Source organism: Monodon monoceros, unplaced genomic scaffold (assembly GCF_005190385.1).
Source record: "Monodon monoceros isolate NGI ecotype Baffin Bay Population unplaced genomic scaffold, NGI_Narwhal_1 Super_Scaffold_11, whole genome shotgun sequence".
Taxonomy (NCBI): domain Eukaryota; kingdom Metazoa; phylum Chordata; class Mammalia; order Artiodactyla; family Monodontidae; genus Monodon; species Monodon monoceros.
Window position 1 is genome coordinate 44,128,635 of NW_021703767.1, and position 23,989 is coordinate 44,152,623.

Genomic DNA, 23,989 nt, shown 5'->3' on the forward strand with positions numbered 1-23,989 from the left:
GGGGGGGCTGTACTTGAATTAACATTATTTTGACATGCATTATTTAACATTGTCAAATGAGACCACATTTTGTCCTCCCTCACACCTCCTATCTCTTCTTTATGCAGAATCCCCAGTGCATCTGAGGGGACAATGAACCTAGAAGAAATACACAGTAAGTATATCTCAGAAAGATACTTTGTAACATAAATATTTTTCAAAACCAGAAGTGCCTTAATTTAGAATCTACTGTATGCAGGAATTTCATGTTTTTAGTGATAGAATGTAAAAGGGTTAAGAATTGGAATGCTAATGTAAAGAGCTAATATAATAGCTCTTTTTGCATCTTGTAATGAAGGTCTTCTGTTAGCTCAAAACTGTATTTATTCAAATAAAAATAATAAGTCCCATTATTCATATTATTAAAACACTTTTATATTAGTCTAAAATGACCCTTCAATACTGAGCTGATGGTCTCAAGTAAAATGGTAACAATTGACAACCAAGCATTAAATAGACATTAGTGTAAAGGGCATAAATGAATGGCTGATAGATGCAAATTTAGATGTAATGTAATTACTTGGTCTTATTTAACTAGCCATTAGAATGACATACTTTTAGTCAAAATGAATACAAAGAAAGTAATGTTTGTGGTTTATATTCCTCTCGAGCTCGGAGATGTGTGACTTGCTTTTTTATTAAAGCATTTTGCAAATGTTGAATAGAGCTTTGGATATTTTACATTTTTCTTCAAATAATTTGAAAATAGCTTTTTCCAAAATCTTCTTTTTTCTACCAGCAACTCTCTTCTAGGGAATTCAAATGGAAATATTAGTTATTGTAGTCTCTAATATTTCCCTAATCAATTATAAAAACACTTTTTATTACCCATTACAGCTATATTAACGTCACACAAATGAAAGGGAAATATTACTTATTGCTCAAAGTATAGAAATAAGTATCAACTACTCTTTTGGGAAATAAATACTTTATCCACTTCCTCACTTTTGTCACGTAATCTGTGTAGATATTTTGCACACTTTGAGAACTAAAGGCTGACACAGGCCTATATATGTCCATGAATGGGTGCTCAGTTTCACAAAATCTGTGTTAATACTAAAATTGAGACCAAGTCACATTACATAAAACCTCCAAATTTTAAAAGAATTAAAGTTTGAGTCTGATGTGTGAAAGCATGTTAAATATGTCGTTTTTCCTTCTTTTCTGAATTTCCTAACTGGCCCTTTAGTCTTAATATTCCATGAAGGTGTCAGGGAAGAGTGGGTCTGGAGTGGAGCCATCACGTAGATGATGCTGTGAGTGGCATCTCCTAGAGTTACATAATCTGCTTAGCTTTATGTGGCAGCCCTGGTCTGCAAATATATTTATATTCTATATTACCATTTATTAGGACCTCTATAAAGGGACAAGAGCTAGACATTCATATTTTAAAAAATTTTCTTGTATACATGCTAAAATTAGGAAAAACATATATGGCCTTGAAATATCCTAACTAGCCTTTAAAAGGCTTTAACAATGAGATGATAATTCAGGGCATATTGTTAAGTGATATTTTAAGTTGTCCTCATTAAAAAGTAGGGAAAATTGCTCACAATTACCAAAAGACAAACATCAGAAGTTTTCCCTTTACAATATAAGTATAATTTCAATAACTATGAAATTTTTAGGGCTAGTGAGTTGTTATAGTAAGACAGTCCTGGAAGATAAAATAATACTTTAATGAATAATGAAACTCATACATAGTATTTTTGTGAATATGGACACTTTGCAACATGCTGCCAATGACAGTCTTTAAGATTCCATTAATCAGACTGGTCTCTATTTTCTCTTTTAACTGATTTATAAAACATGGCTATAAGGAACAGATTCCTGAAACTGACAGCAATGATTAAGCACCACTTTAATTATTTACCATTATTACATTTCTTAGAAAACAAAATTAAACATAACAAGTCATATTTATTTGTCATAAGAAAGAGTACCTTAATGAGGCTCATATTTCCAACCCACTTCTGTATCTGCACTATCTTATAGCACTTCCTTTCAACTCCTGCTCCAATTATTTCAATATTTTCCTAATTCTTTTTCTGCTACTGGTGTCTATACTTTTCTTTATTCCAATGATTATTTGAACTTTCAAATATATATATATATTCCTTTATACAGCTTTTATATTCAATTATATTTGTACCTTTTTCTATTTAGAGTATAAGATTCCTATAAATCTATAATTATTTATATAAACAGTGTTTCAATTGTAGTATATGAGAGGTCATGCAGCATAGTGTTTAAAAGTTTGGGCTCTGGAATTAGAATATAAAGGCTTAAACTCTTGCTCCAGTCCTTACCTGTGATATAACTGTGAACAACTTACTTGACTTCTCTAATGCTTTGGTTTCTTCAACTACTAAATGATACTGACCTTTTTTTTTTTTTTTTTTGGTACGCAGGCCTCTCACTGTTGGGGCCTCTCCCGTTGCAGAGCACAGGCTCCGGAGGCACAGGCTCAGCGGCCATGGCTCACGGGCCCAACCGCTCCGCGGCATGTGGGATCCTCCCAGACCGGGGCACGAACCCGTGTCCCCTGCATTAGCAGGCGGACTCTCAACCACTGCACCATCAGGGAAGCCCAATATTGACCATTTTACTACTTGACATAGAATGTTTTTGTGAAGAATAAATCAAATTGCAAATTTCTTACCTAAATGCCTGGTATAAAGTGGTTACTCAATAACTATTAGTCTTATTATTTACACCTGTTGACTAATTAATGTATGAGGGTCTCTTACTATTAATAATTCTGATAAATATTTATACATTCAGACATTTACAATGTGTAAGCCATATAGAACAGGTGGCAACCTGGAAATAATGGAAAGTTGTGTCAGCTACATCTTAGAACCCCTCTTGCTCTTTACAGGATAAAGGAACAGAGGGGAAAGGCATTGCTCACTCTTCTTGGGTCAATGTCTCTGCTTTCATTAACACTGGCTAACACCTTTAGAGCTTAGATTTATGGAGTTCATGCCATTTATATATGAAGGGGATAGGTCCATCTGGCATAAATCAATTCAGTCAGTCACCTTTGCTGATTGACTCATTATAAATATCACCACAAGCCAAAGGTACATGACAGAGAATAAATGAAAAGCATTTATGAAAGCAGGCATGGAATAAAGAAACTGATTCAAAAAGCTGAAGAGCATTGTATTCCTAAATGTTTATAAATGCATCTAAAAATGTGATCAGAAAATGTCACACGTAACGTAATGCTTTACATTACAGATTTTCATTAAGGGATAAGGGTCTCAAGTCAATGGATGATTCCGTTTTGGGGTGTAAATTCCATCTTTCTTGTGACACCTCCATTTCATAAATAATTAATTCTGAGGTATAGCAAAGAATATATTAAAATATACAAATATAAAATCTTTGGCACTCACCTACTGGTGCAAGTTTTTAAGCTTCCATTTAAAGGCCAAATAGAAAGACAGTTTACATGTATGTCATATTTTTTTATCAACATCTTACTATATGTAGAGAGTACAATATAAGAAAAAAACAATTTAGGTTAATGATGCTGGCTTCTCTATTAAAAGCTTGCATTAACTAACAGAAGTCACTAGCTCATTATAAACATTTACTGGATGCCTAATGTGTGTCATTTTTTGTTCCACACACAGGGATTAAAAAAATAAAGTTGCATTCTCTGTCAAGAGGACAGAAATGTCGGTGAACAAATACAATATATCCTAATAAGTACTAGGATGGAAGCATACTTGTGACATAACAGTGGCAGCCGAAGCACTTCTGCAGTTCCACATTTTCCCCTCTCTATCCATCTTGCTACTACTTGTTAATTATGTTTTAGGATACAGCTCAAGTTCCATTCTTCTCCTTAAAACCCTGTTGATCTGTCCAGGTATAACTGAAAGCTCCACTCTTTATGCACTTACTATTAACTCTATAACCATCTTTCATGGGGTCTTCAACACTATATTGCAATTAACTCTTTACACAGAAATCATTCTCCACAATACACTAAACCTATGAGTACAAGGAGTCTTATTTCTTTATCTCCTACCACAGGACATGGCTGAAAGTCAGTACTTAATATATCCTTGCTGAATAAACAAAGGAATGAATGAATGACATCTAATCCAGTCTGATCATGATAAGGTACAACTATTCTTTGAAGGCAACAGCTATCGACTACTGAGTATTAGGATTGGGTATATGGTCCTAGGAATCAAGAGAAATGTTTGGTCTTAGCATCAGCACATAGGTTGTTTTTGAAACCTTGAAAATAAATGAGTCTGACTTGAGAAGGATAAGAAGAGATTATGCAGTCAGAAGACGATGGGAATGTAAGCAAAGTAAGAAGATGAAAATTATAGTTAGTGAAGAAGTTGAGGACTTAGGTGTTTGTTAACCGTATAGACTCATGAGGTGGTGGCAGAGAGCATAATGGAAAAAGAGTTCGAAGATGGCCTCCCTGAAAGGAAGGACTTTGTGTAACAGGGACAATGGCAGTGTCAGCAAGTAATTTTTGTGTAGCAAAGACAATATAGAGACAATCAAGGATAGAGACGTAAAGAGAGTCTTCCTTAGGGCATTAATCAAGAATGTCAGAGATGGGAAGTCTGGTGAAATTAGATTTTACTAGGCTAGAAAGTTAATCATTTGGGGATGTTCTAGGTAGAAATAGCCTAAATTATTCCAGAGTATTTAGAGACAACTGACTAGTGTCTAGAGACATCCTTTGTTGCATGATGCCAGGAAACCTCTTGGGTGAAAACTCGCATTCTGATAACAATTGGAGATAAGCTATACTCTGGTATGCCTAGAGAACTGGAGAAAATGAATGCTTAAAGAAAGAAAAAAAAAAAGAGAGAAAAACAAACAAATAAAAGCAAGCAGTAATTTTATCAGGGTGATGTCTGACAAGACAGGACACATTCAGCACCAAGAAATGCACTCGCTTCCCCGAGCAGTGAAAAATTTTGTCTCAACCCTCTTTAATCAAGCTATCCACAAGCTTGCCACAAAAGTCTAAGGATTCTGGGTTGAAGAAAGAAACATGATGAATAAAAAATCCTACCTCCCCTGCTTTCTTGTTTCCTCCTTCATGTCACTCCTCACTTCCAAAATATCAGGACACCAGAACAGAAAGATATCTTCCTATGAGCTAGTGAGCAAGATAAGCAGAAAACACTAACAATAATAGGCACATCCAGTAAGGAATTTGTTAAATAGATTAGATGTATTATTAATTCAAGTGCCAAAGGCAGGCATATGCTACCATGTTAGTGATCCACCCTAGAGGTGGATAAGAAATAGCAAAAGAGGTAAAGCAGAAAGAAGCCTGAGTAGCAAAATTTAGGTTTGAAGTTTTTGCCTGACCTACACTTTTTGAAGAACTCCTAGGAGAGTGGTTCCCATACAGCAGTGCCCATAACCAGAAACTCTAAGCTTGCTAAAAATTCGTATTTCTCCAGAGTTTCTGTTTCAGTAGGTACAGCATGGAGCCTAGAAATTCACTTTTTATTGCAAAATGGTGAGTCTGGCCCAGGTATTTTAGCAGAGAAACATTGTTATAAAGTATTAAGTAAAAACTATTTTCAAAGCAGTTCTTTGCCCTTTTAACTATTTTGACATTTGCCTAATAAGGCACAAACAATGGTGGGTTAAACAATGGCACCATGGGACAAATCAAGGTTAGGACACTAGAGATGCTAGTAGTCACTGTATTGTTTAATGCCACAAATTCACAGTTAAAACAAAACGAAACAGTTTCACTTAAGAATATCTTTTGTGAAGTAGTAAAACCATTCATTTTACTATATCTTAACCTATTTCTGATACTGTGTGACAAAACAAGAAATACAACTAAAACACTTTACTGGGTTACAAACTATGATGTTTGCCTAGAGCAAAAAGTACTTGTTTGGCTATTTGTGTTCCCAGCTGAACTAGTCTTTTTTTTTTTTTTTTTTGATAAAATACCATTTTCACTTGAAACAATGAGTGATAAACATTTTTTTTTTAGACTCAGATATTGTACAGACAGTTTTTCTGGAAAATGAATAAAATAAACCTGTTGTTTAAACAAATGACAGCATTTGTTGTCGATGATAAACTTTGAGTTTTCAAATGAAAATTAGATCTTTGGAAAACCTGTAATCATCACCATTAGACTGAAAACCATATAAAAGCTTTTTAATGAAGTTTCTTGTGATTTTTTTTAAACAGATGACTTTTGATATCATATCATGAAATATGTAATATATGGAAGATCTATATAACTCAGTGAAGCAGTGTTTTCTGAATGACCATTGCATAATTTTAACAAATAATCTCTGGTAAATGATCCACTCGAAGTTCAAACAGACCAATATATTTTAATGTAATGATGTATGAAAATTGTATTCATGTAGTTTCAGATTAGCCTTTGTAACTAAGCTTCAAGAAGCTACCATTTTTTTTTAACGTTTTGTGTAGTATCAAAGAATTTCTACAACTGTCTGAAAAGACTATTCAAATATACCTCCCTTTTCCAACTGTATATCTGTATGATCTGGATATTCTCCTTATATTTTAACCTATTAATATATCACAATAGATTGAATGCAGAAGGAGATAAGAATCTATTTTCTATTAAGCCATATCTTAAAGAAATAAAGTGCAAAACAATCTCACTTTTCATTTATTCTAATTTTGTTTTGAAAAATAAAATTATTTTTAAATGAAATAATAGTGTCTCCATGTGACAAGTTTATTATCATTTTAATTTAATTTTTATTTTTTATTTACTTATTTTTTAAATTAATATTTATTGGAGTATAGTTGATTTACAATGATGTGTTAGTTTTTGCTGTACAGCAAAATGAATCAGTTATACATATATCCACTCTTTTTTAGATTCTTTTCCCATATAGGTCATTACAGAGTATTGAGTAGAGTTGCCTGTGCTACACAGTAGGTTCTTATTAGTTATCTCTTTTATAGCATTTTAATGGTAAATTTCTAATATGGTAAATATGGTGTATAGCTTGATTAAAGAGGGTTGAGGGCTTCCCTGGTGGCACAGTGGTTGAGAGTCCGCCTGCCGATGCACGGGACACGGGTTCTTGCCCCGGTCCGGAAAAATCCCACATGCAGCATTGTGGCTGGGTCCGTGAGCCATGGCCGCTGAGCTTGAGCGTCCGGAGCCTGTGCTCCGCAATGGGAGAGGCCACAACAGTGAGAGGCCCGCATACCACAAAAAAAAAAAAAAAAAAAAAAAGAGGGTTGAGACATAACTTTCCACTGTTCAGGGAAGAGAGTGCATTTCTTGGTGCTGAATGTATACTGTCTTAGACATAATCTCTTTGGGGTTCTCAATAATTTTTAAGAGTGTAAAGGAGTCTGGAGACCAAAATATTTGACAACAATTATGCTAGATAGATAAAAGAAGGAAAAGAGCCTGTAGCTTTGATACTTGGCAAGATGCTACGTTTTATGTTGAGGGGTAGTTGGAGAGGGTATAGTGTGTTATTTCCGTTAGTAAAGGACTAATAGATAAAATAGCTTTATCTAACAACCTAGAGTTTAAGAGTCAGGTAAATTCAGATTATCAATAGAGTGAATATATATTCTGGTTTGCCTGGGATAGTTCAAATTTATATCTAATGTTTTCTAGTAAATATTTATACTCTCAAGAGTGCCTGAGTTTGGATAACAAGTTGTAAGGTCATTCTATTTTTATGTATTCTCATTCTTACAAACAGGACCCTGTATACATACATTTCTATTTCAGTGCAGGTTGAGTTGCCTGGTGATGCCAGAGGCCTTTTTCCATCAGGATATAGAAAACTACATCTAGTTTTTGAGGCAGGTTAGGCTTAAATCATTTAAAATGTATCTTCTTCAACTGTAATCTGACTTTGTTTAGCTGTTGATATCAAAGATAAAATTATACAAAGTGTTCATTATTTATTTTCTGGTTTGTTATCCTTTGCTTTTTCAGACTTTTCAAATACTATTTTGATAAGTGCTGTGACTTAGACAATACACAACTAATCCAAGTTTTGATCATTAATCATCAGGATAATCATGGGCAGGCCATTTACTTTCTTTAACAAGGACTATCTCAAAAGATATTTGTGAGAATTAAATAATTAATGGTAGTTAAAGTTTGTGATATTATTCTATGAATGCCAAGCATTATATTTAGTTGAGATGATTAAAGATTGATATGGTTTTACATTATTCTGTGCCACTTTTTAAATGGTTTAATTAAATTAAAATTTAAAGGGAAGTCATCCAGTTGAAAATTCTTTTTCACCTGTTGTGAAACAAAAGCGTGGGTGGCAGTGTGCTCACATAGTTAATGGGAAAATAAGATGATGATGAACAGCTGTGAACAGTCTGTGATTAAAAACATGCAAAGAAAGCAGAATGAGTTTAATTCAGACCTAAATTTGTCAATTTTTATTCACAGAGGGTACAACACTAAAGGCAGTTAATGGGAGTATTAAGTGAAGTAACACTTCTAGTGTTAGCTTACCTTGGAGAAGACATTCCAACACTGTTGAAGGGTATAGTGGTTTGAAACATGGCTAGGTCACCACACAGCAATTTTAAACAGCATAGACTAGTATGGAATCAAGGTCAATTTTAACAAAGAATATCTATAGTCTGTTTTAAATGTTTCAAGTAGAAAAGAAATTAGAATCTTAATTCTTGGGACACTACAGATATTCCAAAGCTGTCCTCTTAAGGTCCTGAGAGCAAAGTTTCACTGAGAATACTTTCTGAGACCAGAAACTACTGTCGGCTCATCTTTCCCTCCCTTTAATCAGAACAAGTCCTATGCTTTCTCCACTGGCCATTGTGACCCTGACATCTAATGCTTAAGGTCAGATTATGGACTAAATTTTTAAATGTCTGGTTGAGTTATCGCAAAACTTAATGTAGTTAAAGTATAAAAGAATATGGGACACCCATGATAGAGGTAAGCCAATGATCCTGGTAATGTGAGGAGCATCACAACAAATACCTTGTTCACTTGCTTGCTTATGTATGTATGTGTGTATGTATGTATTTTTGGTCCATGTACCTGGATTGTACAAATCTTAAGTTAGGTAGTCTACACTATACTTCTTTTATTCTTCCTTTACCCTGGCCAGAGGAAAATAAATTAGTGGGGGAAAAAAAAAGCTGATAAGCAGGAGTTTACTGAACATTTGACTGAGAAGATACAATAATTTTTCAAGTTAATTTATACTTAGAGCAATACTAAAAGGTCTTAGTTTCTAAGACCAATGCATTTAACTAAACACACACTCAGAAAGATCAAATCAAAAATATAATCATATGTGTTTGCCTCTCAATCCCTTTTTTCTCAAACTTTTAGTAGCCTTTGCATGACTGTTAGAATCTGTCAGAAACAGAGGACAGAATAAAATGCTTATGTCAGTGTTGTTATCAAGTTATTTATCTAGAGAAGTAATTGAGTAAGCCAAACCTAGTGGATTCCATAAAAGGTTGGGAGATTCATGTTTAATAATAACATCTCTGTCCTATTGCCCAGCAGAAGCGACCATTAAAACTTACCCATCCTTTAAGTGAATAGTTGTTTTAAAGGAATGCAGCCATTTTGTTCTGAATTATACTTAAATACCAAATAATCATCCAGAGTCTTTAAATTCTTTAAGACAAAATCCCCTCACAACATTATTTTAAATGAAATTACAAAGGAGCTGACTACCAAAGACATATCTGCTTTCATAAAATTATGGATAGAGGTACTTACCAAAGGAGAGAAAGAAGAAAGAATGAGACAGAGAATGAGAAAAGAAAAGAGGAGGAAGGGAGGAATAAAGTGAGGAGAAAGAAAATTATGGGATAAAAACTATTTAAAGCTTCAATATTTTTGTGTTAATAAAAATACAAATTATAAACACAAGTATTGCACATGAAGATTAGTTAGCTCTAAGAGTTAACTCTTAGTTATTAGATAGCTCTAAGAGCTATCTTATTATATTACATTTATTTGCCTAAATTACTGATTATTATAAAGTATTAGGATTTATGTGAATTAATAAAATAAAACCCCCTTTACTGCCTTTTTCAAATCTGATTGTAGAATATACTATAGCAGATGGAAAATCAAAATATTATACTAATACTTGGTGATAATTTTTTGGGTCTGACACCAAAACAAAGGCAACAACAGCAACAAAATAAACAAGTGGGACTACATTAAACTAAAAATGTTCTGCACAGCAAAGGAAACCACCAGGAAAATTAAAATCAACCTACCAAATGAAAATATTTGCCAACCATATACTGGATAAGGGGTTAATATCCAAAATATATATTTAAAAAAACTCATATAGCTCAATAGCAAAAAATCCTAACAATTAGATGTAAAATGGGCAGAAGATCTGAATAGGCATTTTTCCAAAGAAGACATACAGATATCCAACAGGTACATGAAAAGATGCTCAAAATCACTAATCTTCAGGGAAATGCAAATCAAAGCCACAATGAGATGTCTCCTTCATCTGTTAGAATGACTATAATCAAAAGGAAAAGAAATGCCAAGTGTTTAAGAGGATGAGGAGAAAAGGGAACCCCTGTGCACTGTTGATGGGAATATAAATTGGTGCAGTCACTGTGGAAAACAGTATGGAGGTTTCTCAAATAATTAAAAATAGAACTACAACAAAAAGATGCAGCAATTCCGCTTCTGGGTATTTATCTAAACACTAACTCAAAAAGATATAACCACAGTCATGTTTATTACAGCATTATTTACAATAGCCAAGATATGAAAACAACCTAATTGACCATCAATCATTGATGAATGGGTGGATAAAGAAGACATATTATATATATAATATGTGTCTCTATATACATATATTATATATAGACACATATATACATTTCAGTCATAAAAAAAGAATAAAGTCTTGCTGTTGCCATTTTTGACAACATGTTTGGACCTTGAAGGCATTATGCTAAGTGAAATAAGCTCATAGGTTCAGAGAACATATTTTACTAGGGGATGGAGGGTGGACAAAATGGGTAAAGGGGGTCATAAGGTACAAACTTTCAGGTGTAAAATAAATAAGTCATGGGAATGTAATGTACAGCATGGTGAATATAGTTAATAATATATCAAATATTTGAAAGTTTCTAAGAGAGTAAATCTTAAAAGTTCTCATCACAAGAAAAAATTTTGTTACTATATATGTTGAAAGATATTAACTAGACTTGTGATAATCATTGTGTGATAATCACAGAATTTATTAAACTTTTTATTGTTGTAATGACAAACAGAAGCCATTGTAGCTTTCCTTCCCTTCTTGTTCAATGTGTGTAAGCCAGCATCTTAAAATTTAATAGCATGGAGAAACATAACAGAATACTTCACAGAACTTTTTGTCCTTGCTTGAATTTCCTGGGTGGGATTCCACTCCAAAGCCTTTGCAATTTTTCTTTCCTCACTTGGAATATTCTTCCCATAGCTATACATATGACCCCCTCCCTCCCCTTAAGCTTTTGGCTCAAATACTACATCAGTAAGAACTTTCCTAACTACCACATTTAAAATAGCCACCAATCCTCCCCATACCTGTGAATCTAATCCCCTTCCCTGCTTCATTTTTCTCCATTGCACTCATCACCATTTCACACACTTTATATTTTACTTATTTATGTTGTACTGTCTTTCTAACTCTGCTGCACTTTAAATTCTATGAGCGGTAGAATTTTTGTCCAATTTACTCATTGCAGTATTCCCAAAAATAAGTACAGTATTTGGCACATTATAAGTATTAAATAAATAACTGTTGAATTAATAAAAGTTTTCTGAGGGCAGCCATGTATCAAGAAAAAGAAAGAAAGATGGAAAGAAGTGGCATGGTTCTTTACTCACCTTGACCATGCAGGTAATTCATTCCATCTCTTTGGGAAAGATAAAGAGATCAGGCAAAATCCCAGGAATATTTAGAGAAAATCCCTCTTCACAGAAGCAGCAGAATTTGAAGCATTCTTTTCACATTCTCCAGCTGTTTGTTCTATTAACCATTAGGCTTCATGATTAATATCATAGGCAACCTGGGTTTTTCACCCTCAGAATCTGGTGAAAGATGAAGTTGTAGAATAACAACATATATATGAAACTCAGTTTTCCAGCAAATCCTCTAATGGAAATAAAGATGAAAACCAGAAAGTTATTTTTTACATTTCCTCAAATATTTAAAATGTGTGTCACTAAGTATATCCTATAAAAGTCATTTTTGCAGCAGTGAGCCCTCACTCACAATATCATTTATAGCTGTTAACTTAATAATGATTATAATAAAAGTGTTGATACATTTTCCCAATCCAAAGCAAATTAGAAGCAGCACAAGTGAAGGAGTAAGGATAGTTGGTACAGATCAATAAATACATTAAAGGTAACAATGAATTGCTCCTTCCTTTGCGTGTCTCTATTGTACCTTGTAATTATTTCTCTTAACAACCGTTGTCATATTTGCTTACCTACTTTTCCTCTGCATTAAACTGTGAGTTCCTTCAGTTCAAAGGTGTATCTTACACATTCTGCTCATAGTACATCTAGTGCTTAGCTGGGTGCCTGTCAAATGGGTGTGCAATATATATCATTTAAGTAAGTTTTAAGTAAATCAAGCACATTTAAACTGTTAATTGATAATTGTCTCTGCACAGAGACAAGCTGATTTACCTGACCCAATAAGAAGTACCTCATCAGAGCTGCTCACATCTGCTGGTGGTACATTTCAGTAGAACCAAAGGACCTTGAAAAGCTGCTCCAAGGGACAGACAGGAAAGAAGCTACCACCTTCCATCATGAGAATAGCTTGTGTCCATATCCTTACGCATTAAGTACTTTCTGGATGTTTTTCCTTTTTTAACATTTTCTTCTTTACAAACAAGTATGTGGCATAGTGTATGGCCTAATTCCCCTTTTGAATGTATGAGACAGTACAGCAACACTGGTAATGTTTCATCTGGTTCTCTGTGTGCTGAACCTGCCCTGGTTGCAGCCTAGGTTTTCTAGAGGAAACACTGAGTTGGCATTTGGTGTGTAGGTTATTTTTAGCGATTAACAAATGAGGAAGGGATAGAGAAGAAGTAGAATTAGGGAGCAGAAGTCAAGCTGTGATGGGTGCCTATGAAGCATTCATGGCCAAAACCACAGGGAGCTCTGGAGTAAACATTCATATTTAAAATATCTAATTGAGAACTAAGTGACCAGGTATTTTAGACCCTGGTTTGATCATTACTTGCTATGGGCCGTTCTGAGGAGGACCTGGCCTTAGGTAAGGTGGCTTTCTACACCTAAGGTAAAGAGTGAAGGAGCTTATTGCTAGAGCAAATCTTTCCTTGGAGGTAAGATCTCACGAGACAAATCTTCATCTACTAAAGGCCTATAGGGAGAAAAACATAAATCTGATATGAAAAACTGTTCCTTGCCCGAGAAAATTTCTCTGTCTTTTGAAATGCATATGCACAAAAATTAACTGGAATTGCTCATTCATTCCTGAGTGCAATCCTGGTTGAAGTGAAATTTAGTGCAACCTGCCTCCAATTAAACATTAACAGGATAAATAATACCTTAAGTTTCAATTGTTATTGTCTTCCCCAAAAAAGAAGTTGATAAGAGCTATATATTGGTGTTTGTTTTAAATTTTTATGAAAGTATAAATATAAAATATAGCTCTAAAATTTTTTTACACAAGCCAAATATAGTACAGTAATTATCTTGTAACCTCTATTTCTTTCCAACACTTCAGAGATTGCTGATAATCTTTTGCTTTATAATATTAGAGAAATTTAATGAATATGTATAGCTGCAGATGTTAGAAAATTACTGCTGCAGTGAGAATCAGATGCATTAGACAGACTAATTTGCTTTTTTTATTGTCAACTGGAAATGCTATTATTTCACAAAATGATGCGACTATATAAATTCAATTAATGATTACTTTTTAAAAAGAAAAATAAACTTCCGTGATTTGATAAAGGAAAAGAGTTTCAATAAGAAAACAGAATGCTTCAGGTAGGAGTTAAAAAGATAACCCATATCTATTAAATTTTTTTACCTTAATCATTGAAAAATATTTAAATAGTATAATTATAAACAAAATATCTATATATATTGAAAAATTAAGCTCCAACCTTTAAATTTGTAGTTATTTACATGACTTGGGTGAGATATAATTAATCATAGTGAGCCAAATTACAACTTATTTTGACACAGAATCTGATAAGTAGCCACTAGAAACTGATACGGCATACTGCCTGGCATCCATTCTGATTGGTCTATGCACATACTGCTAATTGCTATCTACATAGAGTGTCATCTGGCTTACAGAGTTTGCTGAAAATATGCTGGTGGTCTTCCATACTGAATTCCTTCTATGTACGCTATATGTTGCAATTATATTAATATTGATTAAATATGTACCAAAATATATGATTTTTAGGTAAATTCAATATGGTATTATGCAACAGAGAATAAAATTGAAGCATCTCAATTTTATGTGAATTCTAAAAATGATTTGATATCAATCAGATCTTTATGAACCATCAAACTGAAGAGTTCATTTCCCCAGATTATACTCCATGCTTTCTTGCCTTTCTTTTTCATGCCATTTATTTTGTGTGCACTGAACTGTTCCAATATCTGCTTTTTCTCTGCATTTCCAATCTTAATTATTCTTCAAAGGCCAGCAGAAATGCTACTTATTTTATAAAGATTTTCTCATCTTTCAGCTGATATTCTCTTATAACTTTGAACATCCAACCCACTTGCACTCTTGCACTATCTATTTTATACTAAGTAAGTTTTGTGAAAGTCATCTTTCTTACCAGACTATAATCTCCACATTGGCATGAAGAGTTTATTTTCTGACTTTGTCTGCTATATAGCAACAGCACAATGCCCATTATAAGTACTTATACCTTGAAATCATTACATTTTTAATTTTTGACATTGAAATATGAAACTAAAACATATTATACATACATTCACCTCATTTATAGTAGAATATATTTTATATAACTTCTGCACCATAAGAAACATTTGATTATAGTTATTGTGAACTAACAAAAGTGAAAGCTTAGTACAATTTTGAGCAATGTCCAGAAAGTTGGCAATCAATGGAAAAATGCATTCTAATGACAACACAAACTATAGTAAGAGAGTTCTTTTTATATCTGGGATCCAAAGACATTTCATAGACTAAAATTCATGTGCATTATTAATATTTTGATTTACAGGACTCATCTATTTCCCAGGCCCCCAGGCACATGTAATACAAGAACATCAATTTAATTAAGATAACATTTGAAATTCAAGAGCCAAGTTAGTCCCTTTTACATTAATAAGTTCACGTTAAATAGATGCTATATATCAATTTCTGAAGGTTTACAAAGACAGAATTGTAAATGAATTGCAAATAACGGGCCTAGGGTGAAAAATATCACTGTTTTCAGGTGCTTCCCAATATTTTCATGGAGGAAGTTTCTTCTTTCTCTCAGATGAGTTGTATCAGAAGATTAACCCTACAGTAAAACTACCTAGCCACAGTCATCAATAATAAAATGCTTGATTATATAATAATTTATTTGTTTATCCCTTGGGATTAGCAGCAAAATGTCACAATTCATACATAATCTATTACAAATGGTTGTTTAGAAGATGAATTAGTATTCATTAAATTGTTTCAGATTTAAGAATTATGATTTTGCATAAAATAGTTCTATGATACTATGATATGAACTAGGGTTAAGAAAATTGATATTAATTATTCTTTATTTTAAAAGTTCAAATGATATCTTCAGGTGATCAGGACACACATAGCCAGTAACATATCTTATCCAAAAACCGATGTTAAATATTACTTGAAAATATCGCTAGGAAATATAAGCACAATACTAGTAGTGAAACTTTGGTTCACATAATGAAGTTAAAATGCCAAATTGGAGTTAAGGCTTAATAGACAACACAAGATTAATTTAATGTATTCTATCTGTTATGTGTCAAGGACAATTTTAAAGGAGAATAATCAAGAACTTGCAGAGCAGCAACCCATATCATGATAATGCAAAAAAATCACTTCTGTGAGAAATTTTTATACAAGCATCGTTTTATATTGCTAATAGAAATAAGCAGATGTTTTAAAATATGAAACATTTACTAGGTATGATTTCACTTACCAGTTAAATCTAAAGTCAAACACTCATAACCTGACTCAAAACTTTATTATTAATATCCTTAACAAGACATCATTAAGCAAAGGCAAATATAAAAAGATTTTAAAATTGATAAAGTAACAATTATATTATTTTATATCTTACAGAAAGTTAATAGAAATCTTAATATTTACTCTGGTATATCTATCCACTAAAAATAATTGAGCTATCAAGTAAAGACATGGAGGAACCTTAAATGCAAATGAAAGAAGCCCATCTTAAAAGACTGCATTCTGATGATTTCAACTATATAACCACTGATCCTTCAACTCTTTCCATAGTAAAGGTGAAACTATAGAAACAGTAAAAAGATCAGTGATTGGCATGGTTTTGGTGAGAAGAAGGGATGAATAAGTAGAGTACAAGGATTAGTTGGGCAGTGAATCTACTCTGTATGACTATAATCATGGATATTTGTCATCATACATTTGTTAAAACCCATAGAGTGTACAAAGTCTAGAGTGAACTCAATCTAAATTATGGACTTTTGGGTGGTAAGAGTGTGTGTCAGTGTTGGTTCACTAGTTGTAGCAAATGTTCCTCTCTGGCCTGGAATGTTGTTGATGGTGGGGGAGGCTATGCATGTGTGGAGAGAGAGGATACGGAAAATACACTGTATTTTCTGCTTAATTTTGCTGTGAATCTAAAACTCCTTTAAAAAATAAATTCTATATTAAAATAAATAAGCAATAATATAATAATAATCAAAATCGTTTTCAAAAGACATGTAGCCAGAAAATGACACTGCCATCAGAGTTACATAATACAATTGCATGTAAATGTATTGATTCATTTTTCCCTAACTTTCAATTATATAGACATAGGGGGTTGGTGAAATAGATAATAGGTAGTTTGTGATTTACAGATCTTAAATTTGGTGGGACAACATCAACTAATAAAATTTTTTTCTAAGTAAACCATCCAAGTAGTTTTTATTAATTAATATTCATAAATACACACAGCAGCTTCCTTAGAGATTTCAATTTTCCCCTTCAGTTTGTACGTGGAGTATCCTAATAATGTTGAGCCTTTTGCATGTCACGATATAGGAAGCAGAGATCACTCCTGCACTGCTACCTACATTTACCTGCTAGAAGTAAAAACTGGCTAAATGGAAAAGGTTACCATATATAATTTCTCTCTTCTTTTGAATGTACGCAATGTAACAAGAGTGACAGACCTGAAATTGCAATCACCAAACAAACCCAAGATTGTTTTTGCCCACTTTCCTTGTCAAATATAGAACAGAGGACATTGTCTGTGAATTGGAAGTCATCAAAGAGGAGGCGGTGAAGTCTTATTTCCCTTATTAGTCACTTTTAAATTTAGGTTTTCTAAAGCAACATCTAAAGGCATAATATCTACATAGCTCATAGCTCCAAAATCTACCATGCCCCCTGTTCATCCTTATCTGAGGACAAGCTCTCTTCCCGCACTAAAGTGGACAGAGGAGGTCTTGGACAAACAGGCTGTGGTCTGTAAGCTCACATTCCATGGACTGGAGCTGTTTCACACATTTTAGAATAATTCAACCTTGTTAAAAGAAATTGGGAATTTTGCATAGTTTGCTGACTGCTTTCAGTGTTAGCTGCATTGGTTGCTGCTGTGGATTGTGTGATTATAAAGATGAAACTGCTTTGTGTTACCAGCTGTTGCCGTGCTGCTGTCCTAGCTGCAGCTATATCTGCAGTTGTTATAATTGAGAAGCAGAAGGGTCAAAAGAATTAACCCCACCTCTGTAGAACTGACCAAGAGTGTAAATGGTATAAAGAAGGCATTAACTCCATACATTTATCTTCAGTTAAGGTTATGACAAACAAATTATAAAATACATTCTTGGGCTTCCCTGGTGGCGCAGTGGTTGAGAGTCCGCCTGCCGATGCAGGGGACACGGGTTCGTGCCCTGGTCGGGGAAGATCCCACATGCTGCGGAGTAGCTGGGCCCGTGAGCCATGGCCGCTGAGCCTGTGCGTCTGGAGGCTGTGCTCCGCAACGGGAGAGGCCGCAACAGTGAGAGGCCCACATACCGCAAAAACAAAACAAAAACAAAAACATTCTTTGTAATTTGGGGGTAAAGTCATGTAATTTCAAATCTACATGTCTTTAGTACAAGAAAGTGTTCATTCTCTGTTTCAGGAATACTGACAGAGCTCATTTCTGAATGAGAAGAATTTGCTGTGGTGGGGAGGTATGGTCAGTGGGGGAAGAGGGAATTATTAATGTAATTAATACAATTACCTCCACACAGTTACATAACTTGTGGATTTTGAGACATTGTACTCAGCTACTTTGTATAATTAAAATGAAGATTATCTTTCATTGATACAGTGACTTCTCCTGAATAATTTTCAAGACTTAGTCGGTGAGCCAGATTGGAACTAAAATCTATTCTTAAATGTTTCTGTTAATTCTCTGTCAAAAATAAATAATATACTTAATTTTATACGTGTATTATCTTTGAAATGTAGCAGTGTGTGTGTGTGTGTGTGTGTTCACGTCTGTGTGTGCACACGTGTATTATCCCTTAGTCCTAGAGGACATGAATAAATAAAGATAAATTATTTGATGTTTATTGTGTAAAATCCCATATATATATTTATATGGTTACTGGTCATTTAAAAAATAACATTAAAGGGCAAAATTAGCAATACCCAGGATAATCCAGTATAATAAGTCTGTTTTATGGTCAGCTGATTATTAGCCTTAATTGCATCTGGAAAATTCATTTATAGCAGTTCATAGGTTAGTGTTTGACTGAATAACATTGTGATAGAATAATAGCCACCCAAAAGTATCCATGTCCTAATCCCTAGAACCTGTAAATATGTTATCTTACATAGCAAAGGGAATTTTGCAGATGTGATTAAATTAAGGATATTGAGAAGGGGATATTATCATAGATTATCTGGGTGGGCTGAGTATAATAACAAGAGTCCTTATAATTGAAAGAAAAGGAAGAGGGTCAGAATCAGAGAGAGAATTGAAGATGTTACACTGTTACCTCTGAAGAAGGGGTCACAAGCCAATCAATGTAGGAGGTTTCTGGAAGCTGAATAAGAGAAGGGAAGGACTCCTAGAATCTCCAGAAGGAAGATCAACACCTGCCAGAGATGTGATTGAGTACAGTGAAATCCATTTCAAACTTCTTACCTCTAGAACTATAAAATAATACATTTATATTATTTTAAAAGGCACTGAATTTGTGGTAATTTGTTATAACACAACAGGAAACTAATACAAAGATCTTTAGAATTCTGACTCTGGAATGAGCTTCCTTGAATTAATTCCTGGTGGCCAGTGATCTATTCTCTGCCGATACTCCAACGTAAAACAGAGCAAAACAAAATAAATCTGGTTATTGATATAGTAATGGCTAAATTAGTGTTCCAGGCACATTACTCAATATAACATACAATATCTCTTTAATTTCATATTAGCTCTATTTTCATGTGAGAAAACTGAGCATCAGAGAATTTAAGTAGTTGCTCACAGTCACACAGTTAATAAAATGCAGAAATGAGGATTTTAAACCAGATGATTTCGCTTTGAGTCATAGTAGTCTTAATCGTGTAGCATAATCCCAGGGGCTTTCTTGCTTAAGACACTAACCATTTTTAGAGGTTTCTTGAGGAACTTCAAAATATGCTCTTATGTGCTACACGAAAACAAACTTGCATGTTCCTTGTATACAAGTTAAGAATTTAACATATGCATTTTAAAAAAGTAAATTAATTGGTATTTTTGTCTTAGTTCTGCCTGGATAGATATCAGAAAGATATTGATACTTCTGAAAGTGATGGTAGGACCGAAACAATAGGACTAGTCAAAATTCTGTTTAATAAAGAGCTTGATAATTAAATTTCCTCCTAGGGAAGTGCACTCCAAAAACTTTCCTTTTTACTACACAGACAAAAAATGGCTTACCTTGTGAAGATATTAACCCAGAGAGTACCTGAACTTGGGGCATCAGAACCAACTGGTCTCAGGAGAGAAACGCTGGGCTGGATATCCTCGAGCATATCTATTCCCCTCTTTCCCTCCTTTCTGGATAGTGATCAGTAGCACACAGACCACTATGGAGTAGCATTTTCAATTCAACAACATTCTTCAGGTCCTGGTAAATGCTCTCTCTCCCCTTGCATGTTGATTCCTAGGGATGCTGATAGATCTCTACTATTACTAACCATGGATTACTGAGTTTTTACTGGCTTGATACCAGTAACCCTGCCTATGACCAGATAAATAATTTTACTAATAAACTCTTTTTAATTTATCCTGTTTAAGTTTTCCATCTTTTCTCCCTAGGACAATGACTGATAAAAAATTAATAAATATATGAAGTTTAAGTTAAAGTCAGCCTGCTGTGATCCTAAGAACCTTTTCCAAAATTACTACCAGAGACACGAATAGAACCACATTTGGAGGTGACTGGAAGATTGCTTTTTTGAGAAGTAGGTGAAGAAAGTGAAAACATCCTGAGTTATGAAAAAATCTTGATTCCCAGACTTTCACGTTGCAATGAAACAAACCAGTGGATGGAAATTTTACCCATAATCACACAGATTTCATTCAGCTTTTTAGTACCTCAATTTTAAATATTATGGAAAAGTTTGTGATCAGTGAGTATTAGAAAAAGAAAACAATATTTTCTACCATAAATACAGAAAATAAAACAAATAGAAAATTTGAGGAAACAGAGAAAATACCAAAGGTGAAAAAACAAAATAAAACAAAAATCCATTTATTTAATATACCAAGGTATATAAGATAACATACAGCATCCACTAAACGAGAGAAAAAAAAAGAAATCTGGAAGAAGAAATACTCCAACAACAGGAAAGAGTCCATAAAAAATATAATAGCAGAAATAAAAGTATTCAATCAGCTGGCTGGAATAAGAAAGCAATGTAAAAAGGGATAAGATGAACATATTACAGATTCAAGTAGAATCCTAGCTATAGTAACAAAGAAACACCAAAATTTAATGTTTCAAACAAATCAGATGTTTATTTTTATAATAATCTATAGTGTTTATCAGACTTTGCTACAGAAAGTCATGGAGGGAACCCAGAGTGCAGAGTAGCATTCTCATCCCAAATATGTGGTTTTCAAGGTTGCTCATAATTTCAAGTAATCAGAAGGGAAAGGAATGAAGAACTCCATTGTGAGTATCTTTCAAACAAGTGAAACCTCAAATTTAGACATTTCTTTTGCTCACATTCCATTGGTGAATTTTTATGCCATGGCCACATCAAGAATCAAGGAAGACTGGAAATATAGTTTAGCTGAATAGACAATGATTTCAGGGAGGAAGATAAATAAAAGTATCCACCAAAACAAGCAAACAAACAAGCAAACTGATATCAATATGAAAGGAGTTCTAAAAAAAAAAAAGAGAGAACAGAGAAAATGCAGAGATCATATCAATAAAGAACTAATTCAATAAATAGTTTCAAAAACTTAACTCGTAACTCAAAACTAGTATGGACACAGTTGTCCACACTGAAATGGTCCACCACAGAATATATTGTAAAACATATTTGTGAAAAAAGTGTGTATCATGATCATGATTTTATAAACAGTAAATATTGGATCTAGCAAATAATTGTGATATGTTGATATTGGTTGGAAGTGATGGAATGTATGCCTGCAGAGTCAAATAAAAGAATTAAACACTCATTTTTCATTATAGATATTCATTTAAAATTGTTTGAAACTGAGATATCAATACATTTCAGCTTAGTCAAGTTATTAAGAATTATGGAAGTAGGTAAAAGAAGAAATAGCTAAAGGCACAAAATGTTAGTGCCTCTGAAGGGTATAAAACTTATGGAAAATAACTATCAAGAGACATTTAAAATTTGGGGTAAAGGTCACACAGAAATGTATATGTTGAAGTATAAAAAAATGAAACCTAGTGTTTCACTTTAAGACAATTGAGCATTTACCATGATGGTCAATTTTATCTTAAATAGAAAGCGTCTCACAAAGTATGTAAACTATCCTTCTTTTTTTTTTTTTTTTTTTTCATGGTACGCGGGCCTCTCACTGTTGCGGCCTCTCCCGTTGTGGAGCACAGGCTCCGCGGCCATGGCTCACTGGCCCAGCCGCTCTGCGGCATGTGGGATCTTCTCGGACCAGGACACGAACCCGTGTCCCCTGCATCGGCAGGTGGACTCTCAACCACTGTGCCACCAGGAAAGCCCAAAATTATCCTTCATTTTAAATTTAAGGCCTAGGATTTCTGATTTAAAAAATAATTATTTTAAAATTAACGGTATAGTCCTCGAAAGCATTATATATCGGCTTTGGCTTTTGATAGTTTAAGGAGTGTAATGAAAAGTATATTTTTAAGTCAAGTCAAGTAAAAATTTCCAGTCTTATATGGCTATTTTCATTCTTTATTACTTAAATTGCACCAAAAACTAACAGCTGTCCCATTAAACTGGGAAGCTTTAATATTAAATGTTGAAATTTCTCAATTATATAATTGTACCTTCATTCCAATCACCATGTAAATGTCCATTTAGAAATGTCTAATATTTGTTCACCTTCACACAGATTAGAGAGAAATCAAATTTTATAAAAGTATGTCACTTTCCAAAAATTCATATTCTGGGAATGTAATTCTTATTAGGTGAACTTATATATATTATATATAATACAAATGTGTATATATATAATAAATTATATAAATATAATTTCTCCCCATCTTTGGACTACCTTCTGGGATAAAATCTACTTTGTGTTTTAGTCCAGTTTTCTCAGTCTCTTCATGCAAATGACACAGCACACGTTTAAAAGTACGTATCAATGATTTTTAAAATTTCTGTTCTTTCCCTATCTATCATGATGTTGAGAAATGGAACAGTCATCATTGTAGCTGCTGCTATGTGACATTGGAATCTGTAGCTGTGCATATCTCTATCTATCTATCTATCTATCTATAGACAGAGAGAGAATTACATATATTTGTAACTCAACATATAAAACAACCCGTCCCCAATCACATTGGGGTAAATTTCTACAACTGTGGAATACTCATTTCAGGTTTGGTCCTTAAACTAAGCAGAGCACAGGAGTAATTGAGGTTTAAAAATACACACCTTTCAAAATTCTCTTTCATTAAGTCACTGTCCAACCTTGAAGAGGTTATTAGGTTTTCTGATTCAACATTCCTTCACCTGTGAAATTGAAATAATAATATGATTTATTATGCAAACTTCTTTTTTGCAGGCAAAACCTCTATTTCCAGGCACATCTCTTCACATTTTATGATTTAATTTGGGCTGTATAACTGATTCATGGATGATGAACATTAGGCATGTGGTCACTTCTGGCCAAAGCACCTTATTGCTAGTGTGAAACACAACAGGGCTCTATTATTGTGCTGTGGCACCAAGAAAGCATTTGCTATTGAGAGTTTGCAGTTGAAGATTAAAGCAACCAGAATCATGGAGCAGAGTGGTCCTAGAAGATCACTTGGATCTGTGTCCAACTTTATGTGGATAGGGAATAGATGTTTGTTTGTAGAGCCACTATGATTATGGAGCTATTTTTACCATTGGATAACTTAGCCCATATTGACTAAAAGTTATCATATTTTATGAATTTATTCTGTATGATCTAAATCTATTTAAATATTTTACTTTGATTTCTTAAATTCTAATGAAGTACATATTTTCTTGTACAAAAATAGAATTACAAAACATAAATA

At 33.6% G+C, this 23,989-nt stretch overlaps 1 pseudogene; it reads right to left on the bottom strand.

Moving 5' to 3' along the window:
- Positions 1–17,547: 17,547 nt before the first annotated feature.
- LOC114890246 lies at positions 17,548–20,291 on the bottom strand (annotated as a pseudogene).
- Positions 20,292–23,989: the final 3,698 nt, after the last annotated feature.